This window comes from Hyperoodon ampullatus (assembly GCF_949752795.1).
Source record: "Hyperoodon ampullatus genome assembly, chromosome: 10".
Taxonomy (NCBI): domain Eukaryota; kingdom Metazoa; phylum Chordata; class Mammalia; order Artiodactyla; family Ziphiidae; genus Hyperoodon; species Hyperoodon ampullatus.
The window spans coordinates 76,948,492-76,961,558 of NC_136923.1; the positions used below are offsets into that span (position 1 = coordinate 76,948,492).

The 13,067-nt window shown below is 43.2% G+C and overlaps 1 protein-coding gene across 1 annotated transcript in view; it reads right to left on the bottom strand.

Annotated features, from left to right (window-relative positions):
• The window catches only part of RCAN2 (regulator of calcineurin 2), a gene marked incomplete at its 5' end in the record, with an annotated part of 223,896 nt that overhangs the window by 144,438 nt on the left and 66,391 nt on the right, over positions 1-13,067 (bottom strand). The window lies entirely within an intron of this gene.

The window sequence follows — 13,067 nt, forward strand, 5'->3', positions numbered from 1 at the left end:
CAAAGTTTTGTTTCTTTGTTTCTTCTCCTTGGCATTAAGTTACGAAAGTAGCTGCTTGTGTGGAACTTTGTGCAGGGCATTTGGTGGCAGGCTGGATACTGTCTTCCACGGCAATTAATACTGTGAAACAAAGACGTGATTTTCATATGGCTGCGTCTCAGAACAACTTGGGAAATGCAAAGGCAATTCCATGAGGAGAAATGGTCCCAGAATATTGCTTTCTGGAGCTCTAAGTTGAAACAAAGACCGAACTTAGAATATAACCGAGGTGGGGGTTGGGAAGGGCCCACACCCTCCAGTCTATCTTCCCTAATATGCTGTTTCTTCAAGGTCATAGCGCCATGTTTCATAGGCTGGAGGCCCCAGACTAAGTGTCTGGCAAGGGCTGGCATCTAAATGAGAAGAAGGTAGAACCACATTCTCTCCTGAAGAATGGAGGGGCTGAAACACACTCTCCCCCCGCTGGATGCTCAGGGGAATGTGCCCACGAAGTCACCAGCCTGCTCAAATGCAAGACTGGCTACTCCCCAAGCACTGGTTCAAGGGCTTAATTAAGACCCTGGAGATCTCTTCCAAAGAACCTAGTGGAAATGACTTTAGCTTGGAAAACATTCAGATGTGAGCGGTGCCCTATCCTGGCAGTAGGAAAACTCTCATAATGCTTTCTTACATGACCAAACGGAGGAGCATAATTCCCAGTGGAACCAGCAGGGTGAATCAGCTGTGAAGTGTAGCCCCAAGTCAAAGAACGAGGGGCTCAGTGTACAGAGTTATTTATTGTTAACTAACTGAAGAAGACCATTAAAGCCCAGGGCCCAGCTGTCTTTTTCTGGCAGAAGTTAGCTAATGGGGCAGAGAGCCTCTTGAGGTCATCCCCAATTTGTGCCATCAATACTATGTAGCTGGCCTAAATAAGGATCTTACTTCCTGCTTGTTATAAAGCATTTGCAGTCACTTTATCTAAAATCATATTAGTCTGTTATGGTATGAGTTATAAAGATGGGGCTATATCCTGACCAGCCTGGGAGGTCAGGGAGGGGAAAACAGTAGAGGATACTGGTTCAGACCACAAAATTTGGAGTCAGAACGCCTTGGGTTCAAACCCCCAGGGGGCCACTTATTAATTATATGACCTTGGGTTACACTATCTGCTCTATGCCTCACTTTCCTCGTCTACAAAATAGAGATATTAAGAGTGACCTCATAAACTTATAAAATTAAAAGAACCCCCGCACGGGTAATGCATGAGAACTCAGAAAACGTCAGCTGCCCCTCTGATTATCTGCATCCCCACAGCATCCATCACAGCATCCGTCACACAGTAGGCACTAACTAAACACATGCTCATTGATTTCTTGCAATTAAGCTGACTGCCATTCATTTGTTAATATCCACGGTGCCAGTTCAGAGAGGCTGAAGTGTGCCCCCCAGATGCCCTGGGTTTCCTGACTTGTTTATAAGCAGTCAAGACTGGTCATTTATAAATGGCTTCTTTGGCGTGAGTAAACACAGAGAGGGAATGGAATGGGATGAAAGACAACTTAACAAACATCACTCAGCTTTGACAGCTGCAGCAAAGCTGATGAATACCTGGCCCAGGGCCTAAGCCGTTCAAAACAACAATGGCAGGTGTTATGATTATCACCGCCTACCGCCGGAGCCTGAAATCTGGTCTTCTGGTAGTGATCCTGTCCAGACAGAAATGCAGGCTTTACAGGAGTATTCATAACCTGGGATTTAGGTAAATCCCGTACATCTTGGGACGTATGGACCCGATGATGCTCCAGTGAGTCCTGTCTCCTTGGAATCTTTATTTGTAAAGTGTGAAACACTAAAAAGAGCTGCCACGTTTGGTTGTGCAGGTTGTACACTGCACAAGCCTCAGGGCACCAGTCACTCACATGGTCCAGGATACCCTGGGGTTCTGGAGTGTACAAATCAAGGCTGCAGCAGCCCTGCTAAACAGTGCTCAACTCAGGTATCTGAAACCTTGTTCCTTACTGAAGACACTGAACCCAGAATAGAAGTTTCTTAAGAACAAAACTGGTATATGCATTTTGGGAGAAATTCAGCCAACTAATTGTTTTGTAGTGTTGATAGCGTGGAGAGTTACTCTTTTTGGAAAATTGGAGAGATTACACTTTGGGTCTATCTAGAAGGTTCTGCAACTAAAGTGCTCATAGAATCAAATTGTTTGAATAGGTGGCCTAACGTACAAAATAGACCTCCCAGAGTACAGTTGCCAAATGGGGACAAATAAGCTTTATAAGTTTGATAGGTTTAATCAATCAAATTAGTTCTGGCCCTAGTAGAGGAGTGTACATGGATATAGAAAATAGAAGGCAGGTGAATGAGAATTATAACCCTGGGAGAAATAAGTGTCCAAGATGGCAGAGGAAGTTTGCTGATCATATGGGGACCTGGACCCTGCTGGGCCAGAAACATAGGCAGCAAAGAGCCTCTTTGCCCCTGGGAGGCAGAGGCTGACTGCTTCCAAGCACAGTGCTCCCTGGAAGATTTCTGATTGACAATATCAATCGCTGAAAATGATGAACTCTTCTGAGTCTGTCCAGCACCGTCCAGGAGAGAGGGACACTTCTGGAAAGCACAGCTAGGGGGCCACACCTACCTCAGTTCAGTGGCAGCAAACCTCAACGATTCTGGGAACAGAACACAAAATTCCAAGCTCCAGGTAAACGAATTGTGAGGGTTTAAAATATTTTTTGCTCTGTAACTCATTTTAGCTCGGGCAATTTCATGTAATCCAGTTACAATCCGTGTTAGCGTTTCCTGATGAATATGCTTTTTATGATTTTATAAGAGCTCTAAGAAGCATTCTCATTTAAATGAAATGAGGTTTGGGGGATTTGAATAATTGTCTCATGACCTCAGCCTGACTCATTATTAAATAAAATGACTGAGCTCTCCTCTCCTTCCTCCTCACCCAAATCTGCAGCCTTAACGGCATCTCATTCCCAGGCAGAAAATAAAAGCTTCAGAGGGAGTCTGATCCAAAGCATGAATGTTCTTATTGATGGCGTATTTAAATGTAATTAAGCTTTAGGAAATATCCATTTCAGATCACCGTTACCTTGGGATTTGCCCAGGTAACTGGGGGAAGGACTACCCAACCCTTTTTCTTACAGATCAGCAGGCTGCAGTTTTCTGCAGCTGAAGGACAGAAGCTTTTGAAACATCTTTCCAAAAAGATGTCTCAAAGGGTACATATTGAGTTCAAGTGTGAGGGCTTTTGGGGCTATCTAAAAATGACATTTTTGCAACATCAAAAGCAAAGAGTACAATCCGTTTTGTCAGGTGAATACAAATGTACAGTCGCTTATCTGAAGTCTTAGGCACTACATGTGTTTTGGATTTCAGGGTATTTCAGATTCTAAAAGGAATTACCATGTGTCTGCCATGGAACACCCCCGAGAAAGGTCTGGGGCACCCCCTGTAATCCAACATATTAATGTTTCTGCAGCAAACTGTATGAACTGTCCCACCAGGGGATAAAGAGAGACTATAAATAGCCTCACTTCAGTTCAGGTAGAGCTTTGCTGCCCAGTGAGACTGCACCAACCTTCAGGGAAAAACGTTTAGTGTTTGGAGCCTTTTGGCTTTCAGTGTTGCAGAGGAGGGACTGATTATCTGCCAAATGCTCAAAGATGTTCTGACAAAGCTCTGGAGCTGCGGTTCTCAACGTGTGGTCCCCAGACCAGCAGCATCAGCATGCCCGGGGACCTGTCAGCAATGCGGATTCTCGGACCCCACCCCAGACTTACTGAATCACCATCTCTGAAGGTGGAACCCAGCCACTGGTGCTTAACAAGTCTTCCAGAGGATTCTGAAACTCACTGCAGGAGAGAACCAGAGCTGGAGAGGCTGAGCCTAAACACTGGTCTAGGAGTAAAGTGAACCAGTCTTGTTAATCAGCTGTGACACATAATCCTTTTGTAATTTGATTTTCAATTTGCAAAATGGAGATTGAGTATTCCTGTCCTTTTTTTTTTTTTTTTTGGCGGTACGCGGGCCTCTCACTGTTGTGGCTTCTCCCGTTGCGGAGCACGGGCTCCAGACGCGCAGGCTCAGCGGCCATGGCTCATGGGCCCAGTCGCTCCGTGGCACGTGGGATCTTACCGGACCCGGGCACGAACCTGCGTCCCCTGCATCGGCAGGCGGACTCTCAACCACTGCACCACCAGGGAAGCCCTTCCTGTCCTTTGTGTTTAGTAGGATTGTTATGAAGATGTAAAGAGATAATGCATGGAGAAAGGCTTTGTAAACTATCAGGTACTAAAATATCAGTTGCTTTAAATAAGAATAAAATAGCATTATTATTAAGTGGAACACAAGTTAATTAGCAGATCAATGATATATAATAAGAGAAAGTAAATAAATTAAACATGTAAAAGGTACTTCCATGCCTGGAAAAGTGACATAAGAAAAATATACTCACAATGATATCTACCCTCAGATTTCCTGTCTCTGGGAGACCTGGAGTCATGATCTCAACTAGTTCACATTAAAACATGGCAATATTTGGGGCTTCCCTGGTGGCACAGTGGTTGAGAATCTGCCAGCCAATGCAGGGGACATGGGTTCGAGCACTGGTCTGGGAAGATCCCACATGCTGCGGAGCAACTAGGGCCGTGAGCCACAACTACTGAGCCTGCGCGTCTGGAGCCTGTGCTCTGCAACAAGAGAGGCTGCGATAGTGAGAGGCCCGCGCACTGCGATGAGGAGTGGCCCCCGCTTGCCACAACTAGAGAAAGCCCTCGCACAGAAACGAAGACCCTACACAGCCATAAATAAAGTAAATAAATTTAAAAAAAACATGGCAATATTTAAAAGATTGAAATATTCAATGAAGTGTATATATATATATATATATATATATATATATATATGAATGAATGAATGCATTTTCTTATGTCCTGCTCCATCCCATTCCAGAATGGATTTCAGAAAATGTTGAAAGACAGATGACGTGTTCTGCCGTTGGGATTTCTGTGCTATGAACAGTAAAGAGAACAATCCAGAAAGGTAAATAATACGAGATAATACAGTTCTCTTGAATAGAGAATCAGGAAACCTGAATTCTCACCCCAGCTCTGCCATTAATGGACTGCATGACCTTGAGCAAGTCCCTTAGTCTCTCTGGGCATCCATTTCCAGCTCTTAGGACTGCTCTTTTAGTTCAGTTCTCTTTTCTGCTGCTTTTTTTTTTTTCCAGTCCCTGGAATTAGATTCTATAAACTGAGGGTAAGGTTTATTACACATGAATCCAGTGAGAATGAATATGAAATGAACTTGTCTCCCCATCTACGAACACAGGTGGGGAATAAAAATACAAGCCGAATTGGGTTGCAGCATATCAAGGCTTTATGTAGTAACCCTATGGGATATTCCAGTTCTGCCTTACAGGCAAAGAGTTTTATTTGCAGTGGGTTTCCTATATTGGCTATTATGACCATTAAACAAAATGTCTCACTGAAGTCCATACAGAAATTCCCTTCTTTGCTGTGGCCACATTCCAGTGATTAAACTCAACCAAGGTCACGGCACCCTGTTCCTTCCTGCTCACCTTGGATCAGAGGTGACAGCATACTGCTGTCCTATCCAAGCTCTTTTTGGCACCTTTTATCTTATCTGTCAAGGCCATTCTTCGAGGGCTACTTGGCTGGAGCAACTACCCAGAGAGGTAAACAGTCCTCCAGAGGCATCGGCTTATATTTTCCAACACATGGTTTCCAATTTGCATGCACTCATGTAAGAGGCAGTGGAGTGAGGTGATTAAGGACAGGGACTGCTGGGCATCAGATCACCTTCCAATAGCTATCCACATCTTGGATAATTCATTTAACTTCTCCATGCTCTGATTGACACACCTGTAAACTGGGAATACTAATCACTCCTTTCTCAAAAGGTGACTGGGTGTATTAAATGTTATTCTTTTTTTATTAGAAGTAGAGTTGATTTACAATGTTGTGTTAGTTTCAGGTGTACAGCAAAGTGATCCAATTATATATATATGCATATATGTATATGGAATATATATATGGAATATACATAGATTCTTATACATATATATATATATTCTTGTATATATTCTTTGTTTATAAGAATATATATTCCTATATATATATATTCTTTTTCAGATTCTCTTCCACTATATGTTATTACAAACTATTGAGTATAGTTTCCTGGTCTATACAGTAGGCCCTTGTTGGTTATCTGTTTTATATTTAGTAGTGTGCATCTGTTAATCCCCAAATGATATTTGTTAAACACCTAGACCACTACCTAGAATAGTACCTCCCAAGTAGCAAGAGATTCCAATCAAAATAGCATCCCCATTCTCCAACTCCTCTCTAGTGTAAGTAATGGAAACCACAGTCTCCTAAGCCCTGGAACACTCAGGAAGCCGTGGTGGGACAGAAATATTCTCCCTTCAGCAGAAGAACACAATTCCCAAAAGAACAAAGACAATTCAATTTGTGCTCCACTGAGCTCAACCAAATGCAACAGCACGTGTGCAAACAGTGCCAACCCAGCAAAACAAACTCCAGGTGAGTTTAGAAAAATCGCATTGCCTATCTACAGTGGTTCTATTAATAAAAGTGCTTTGGGGCGTGATTTAGTTTAAAATACTGCTATAGTCACCCTGTGCTTTTATAAGATTCCTGGGTTTTTTAAGTAAAGTGAGACCACATAGAAAGTAGTCTAGAATATTATACCGAAATAAATTGTAGTTGTACATGAACAGAATACTCTGTATGTGGAAATGGGAATGGAAATGGAAAGCAGATATTTCATTACAATTGCCTCCTGGAAAAATGTCACAAAAAACAGCACGAGAAAAAAAAAACCCTTTCCCCTTGAGGCCCAGCATGAAGTTACTTGCTATGGCCACTAGATGGCGGACTTGGGTTTATAGGGTAATTTGCTCACCCATCCATCACTACAGGGGCAGAAACTGACCAGTCCCTGACCAGCACAGTGTTCAAACAGTACAAAGAATCTATTACAGTTGACCCTTGAACAACATGGGTTTGAACTGTGAGGATCCATTTGTAAGTGGATTTTTTCAATAAATACACACCACAATGTATGTAATTTTACTTTGCAAGTAGAGCACTGAAAAAATCTTCTCGTAGAGCATGAGGAGGGGGCGGAGTCATGGATGGACTAAGGATGGCAGGATACTGATGACTGCTGAAGCTGGGTGAAGGCTACAAGAGGTTCATCATACCTATTCTGTGTACTTTGTACATGTATGAAATTTTCCATGGTAAAACATTTTTAAAAACCATAAACAAGGGCTTCCCTGCTGGCGCAGTGGTTGAGAGCCTGCCTGCCGATGCAGGGGACGCGGGTTCGTGCCCCGGTCTGGGAGGATCCCACATGCCGCGGAGCGGCTGGGCCCGTGAGCCATGGCCGCGGGGCCTGCGCGTCCGGAGCCTGTGCTCTGCAACAGGAGAGGCCACAGAAGTGAGAGGCCCGCGTACCGCAAAAAAAATAAAAATAAAAAATAAACATAAAAAATAAACAAAATCCCTCTAGTGTTTTCTACCACTTGGCTTCGAAATTTTTTAATGTATATTCAAACACAGGAGGACAGTTCCAACCCAAGGAAAATACAAAAGAGAGGCCCAAATCCCCAAAAGGAGAACTGGGCAGTCAATCTGAGAAAAAGCAGCATCCTACAAGATGCCAAGGAACTGCATCTGATAAAAGAGGCACCATCACCCTCCTCCTGATTTGCATCTTTTCTGTCACTGTAAAAAACATCCAGGCAGGAGAAAGCAGAGCTCAGTTGGGACAGGGAAGTAGAACTGCAAAGCCTATGAAGACATGCAAATGGATCAGATTTCTAGAGGCAGGAAATTCTTTGATCAACTTTGGAGGAAGTGGGGGGAAAAAGAAGAGCCAGAAGACGGTCAGGCAAATATTGTCCTAATTATTTAAAAGAAAAAAGAGTCTGAAAAGCTCCCTGTGACTACAAGGTAGAGTCTGGATTCCACGGGAGGAAGGCAAGCAATGTTCTCTCTGAACCGCCCCAGCTTCACCTCCCTCTCGCCTGGCTCCTCCTCTGCACTCAGATGATAGGGAAGTTTTGTAGCTACCTGCGCTCAACAGGATGTTTCAGGCCTCTGCAGTTTTCTTCATGCTGTTCCCTTGCACTAGATTGTCCTTCTCCTACTACTTATTCTTTCAGACTTAACTCAGGAATTACCTCCTTCAGGAAGGAACCCCAGAACCTCGGGCCCCTCCTTGACACTCCCACAGCACCTGGCCCATTTGCCTCCCATGGTACACTGATGATGCTGAAATTATCTGCTTAGGTACCAGCCTCCCTGCTGGTCTGCCATCAGCTCCTCCAGGGCTGGATCACATGCTCTTCATCTCTGTATTTCAGTACCTAGCCCAGGACTCTGCAGGTGCACAGTCAGTGTTGGTTGCCCTGCTATAAAGCTGTTCCGGAGCTAGGGATTCTATGTGGCTTGTGAATACAAGGAAAATAAAGTGGTGGTGGTTTTCCAGTCCTCCTGAGCCTACTCAGGACTCCCCCACCCAGTGTCTCCACTGAGACCAAGGCTCATGCCTTCTTGTGCCTTTGAGAGAATGATCTTCTCGAAGTGGAAAAATCCAGATGCGAACCCAGGGTGGAGAGTAAAGGTAAACTCTGTGCCACAGATTCTGTAACGTTGTGAAATTGTTCTAAGTCCCACTTGACAACTTTATTCAAAATTGTCAACAGTCAGTAAATCATTGACAAATGGAGCATGAGACACAGTGAATAAGGATAACGTTCCCACTGCACTCGTGGTCCTTTTAGGATACAGGTTCAAAACTCAGGGCTGAACTATTTACAGTAGCCAAGACATGGAAACAACCTAGATGTCCATTGACAGATGAATGGATAAAGAAGATGTGGTATAGATACACAGTAGAATATTACTCAGCCATAAAAAGAATGAAATAATGCCATTTGTGGCAACATGGATGGATCTAGAGATTATCATACTAAGTGAAGGAAGTCAGAAAGAGAAAGACAAATACCATGTGATATCACTCATATGTGGAATCCAAAACAGCGCGCAAATGAACATATCTATGAAACAGAAACAGACTCACAGACATAGGGAACACACCTGTGGTTGCCAAGGGGGGTGGGTGTGGGGGAGGGATGGATTGGGAGTTTGGGATTAGCAGATGCAAACTATTACATATAGGATGGATAAACAACAAGATCCTACTGTACAGCACAGGGAACTATAGTCAATATACTGTGATAAGCCATAATGGAAAAGAATGTGAAAAAGAATATATATGTATAACTGAATGACTTTGCTGTAGAGCAGAAGTTAACACAACATTGTAAATCAACTACACTTCAATAAAATAAAATAAAGTAAAAACCCAGGGCTGAGCCTCCCCAAGTAGAAAACCAAGTCTTTTTACTTTGCTTTGTCTAAAACACAACTATAGGTCGGCTCTCTGTGGGATGTGACATTTGGAACTTTCCTAACTTCTTTGTAATTTTCTTTCATAATCCATTTCTGTCAGTTACTGACCTGCTATAATTAAAAGTCAAACATGGCTTCCCTGGTGGCTCAGTGGTTAAGAATCCGCCTGCCAATGCAGGGGACACGGGTTCGAGCCCTGGTCGGGGAAGATCCCACATGCCGCAGAGCAACTAAGCCCGTGCGCCACAACTACTGAGCCTGCGCTCTAGAGCCCGCGAGCCACAACTACTGAGCCCAAGTGCCGCAACTACTGAAGCCCATACACCTAGAGCCTGTGCTCTGCAAGAGAAGCCATCACAATGAGAAGCCCACACACCGCAATGAAGAGTGGCCCCCGCTCGCCGCAACTAGAGAAAGCCCGTACACAGCAATGAAGACCCAGCGCAGCCAAAAATAAATAAATATAATTAAAAATAATAAATATCATTAAAAAAAAAGTCAAACCAACCCACCAGTATGATACCACAAACTTCCACTGCTTTACAAAAGTCCAGCTGAGTCACATTCACTCCATTTCTGTTAGGATTACTAGAACAGGGAATGCCATAAACAGAGTGTTGGGAGTTATTTGTAATAGAGAACTAAGGCATAGAAAGATGAAAAGAGTAAAATCGGTTCCTGGAGCCATGAGAGTGAAGGCATACTGATCTTGGGAAAATGACTTAACCTCTCCATTTCCTGATACGTAAAACAGTGATAACAAGAGCTCCCTTGTAGGAGGTTGAGCGGGGAAATGTATGTAAAGGAGCCAGTAGAGCATTTGGATGTCCTGGCAGCAAAAGCATGGCGGGAGGGATAAGAGTGTTTCAGGGCAGCCCTGGGTGAAGGAAGTTGAGGCAAAGGGCAGCCAGGACTTGACCCCACAGCTCCCGTGTCAGACGGGAAGGTATGTTCTGTGGAGTCCAGCAGCCTGGTGTATATCCAGCTCCATCTCTCCCACGATCGTCTTTGGGCGAGTGACACAGCTGCTCCAAGCCTCTGCTTCTTCATTTGTGAAATGGTGGTAATAACAGTACCTATACTTCATGGAGCTGTTGTGAGGATGGACTGAGGTCCTGAACGTGCCTGGCACAGAACAAGTTCTCAAAAAGTACGGCAGCTTCACCGCAGCCGAGAGGCAGGAAAGGCAGGGCTAGGCCTAAGGCAAGACCAGTGATGCCCTCAGCACAGAGTGTCTGGGAAGGGTGACAGTGCCTGACTGTGCTTTTTTTTTTCTTCAATTTTTTAAATTGAAGTCTAGTTGATTTACAATGTTGTGTTAGCTTCAGGTGTACAGCAAAGTGATTCAGTTATACAGGTACATATATCCATCCTTTTTCAGATTCTTTCCCCATATAGCTTATTACAGAGTACCCAGTAGAGTTCCCTGTGCTATACAGCAGGTCCTTCTTCATTATCTATTATTTATATGGTAACATGTATATGTGAATCCCAACCTGCTAATTTATCCCTCCCTCCCCCCCCACCTTTCCCCTTTGATAACCATTAGTTTGTTTTCTAAGTCTGTGAGTCTGTTTCTGTTTCGTAAATAAGTTCATTTGTATCATTTTTTAGATTCCACATAAAAGTGATTATCATGATATTTGTCTTTCTCTGTCTGACTTAATTCATTTAGTATGATAATCTCTAGGTCCATCCACGTTGCTGCAAATGGCATTATTTCATTCCTTTTTTATGGCTAACATTCCATTATATTTATATAGATATAGATATAGATATATTCTTTTTCAGATTCTTTTCCCATATAGGTTAATACAAATATCGAGCAGAGTTCCCTGTGCTATACAGTAGGTCCTTGTTGTCTACCTATTTTATATACAGTAGTGTGTATATGTCAATCCCAACCTCATAATTTATCCCTCCCCACCCTTCCCCTTTGGGAAGCATAAGTTTGTTTTCTGTCCCTGACTCTGCTTTAAGCATGTATGTATAAGGCGAGCTTCTTTGCTTAGGAGGCTGACATGGGCAGTAGAGTATGTTGTCATCTGCCTCCTCTTTTTGTGGACAATTTGCTCTGTTCTCAAGGCCACAGTTCAAATCTTCAGAGCGAGAGCTAACAAAACCATCTCTTATTCTATCCTAAGGTCCAGGGAGGGCCATATGACAGTGGAAGTTGGGGGATTTACAGCTGATTGAACTACCAATCACAAGAGTATGGATTATTAGAAGACGTCAGCTCAGAGGATTGTGGCAGGTCAGGGTGATGACAAATCAGAAAGTGTGTTTATTATGATCACTGGCCACACAAAAGCAGAGGGGAGTCAGGCTTTGAAGATGGGGCCTGACATGTAATAGATTCTTAGTAATGATTGGTTGAATGAATGAATGAAAGAAAAATCATGATGTAAAGCTCTCAATAGGCTAAATGGTAGGTCAAAACTCAAGATGAATTGTATAGGGCATAAATGTTACCTTTTACCAAATGGTGAAGATTTTGCCTAACAAGAATAGATGCGACAAAGACTTAGGGAAACGGAGAGAGAAAGCCACTTTCCCAAGACGTAGCGGGTGCCATCAATTACAAGCTTAATAGGTAACCATACGATGTGACTTTAAAAATGTAGACTTAAGCCACATTATGAGATTCAGAGAGGAAACAGACCCCCTGGAGCCAGCCTCAGCCAAGTCCCATGGTGTCTTGTCTTCAGTTTTAAGGCAATGCTTTAGGAACTTCATTTATGCTCTGGAGTGGGTGCACAGACAGATCACCAGCAAGAGTCTGAAAACCCTATCACAGGGGAAGCAACTCAAGGGACTGATAATTCTTAATGTGGGAAAAGGAAGAAGATTTATTGGGAACATGAGAGCTGACTTCAAACATTCAAATATTTGAAGTAATATCAAGTAAAAGATGAATTGGCCTTTCTAAACTGAGCATATATTTATTGAATGTCTGTATTGACAAAGTACTCACTTTACAAATATTCATTGGCCACTTATTCTGTGCCAGGCACTGTCCTAGACGCTGGGGAAAGGTCTCTGCCCTCACAAAGCTGACACTTAATAAAGGGTGAGGAAGACAAGCAAACAGAATAATTTTTTTTTTTTTTTTTTTTTTGCCGCACTGTGTGCATCTTAGTTCCTGGAGCAGGGATGGAACACTCGCCCCCTGCAGTGGAAGCACAGTGTCCTAACCACTGGACCCCCAGGGAAGTCCCCAGAATAATTTTCTGATAGAGGAAGGACGGAACTGTATGGGGTGTCTGCCCTCACACATGGCCTTCAGATCTAGTGGGATATTCTTATTCTTTATTGTTGCATTAATTAGATAGATTGTAATTCAATAAAAGGAAGAACTTTCTCCCAACAGAGCAAGGACTCTGCAAAAAAGTAGTGAACCATCACTGGAAATCTTTTTTTTTTTTAAATGAACCATTTTTTGAAAATAAATTTATTTATTTTTATTTACTTATTTTTGGCTGCGTTGGGTCTTCGTTGCTGCATGCAGGCTTTCTCTAGTTGTGGTGAGCAGGGACTACTCTTCGTGGAGGTGCACGGGCTTCTCATTGCAGTGGCTTCTCTTGTTGTAGAGCACAG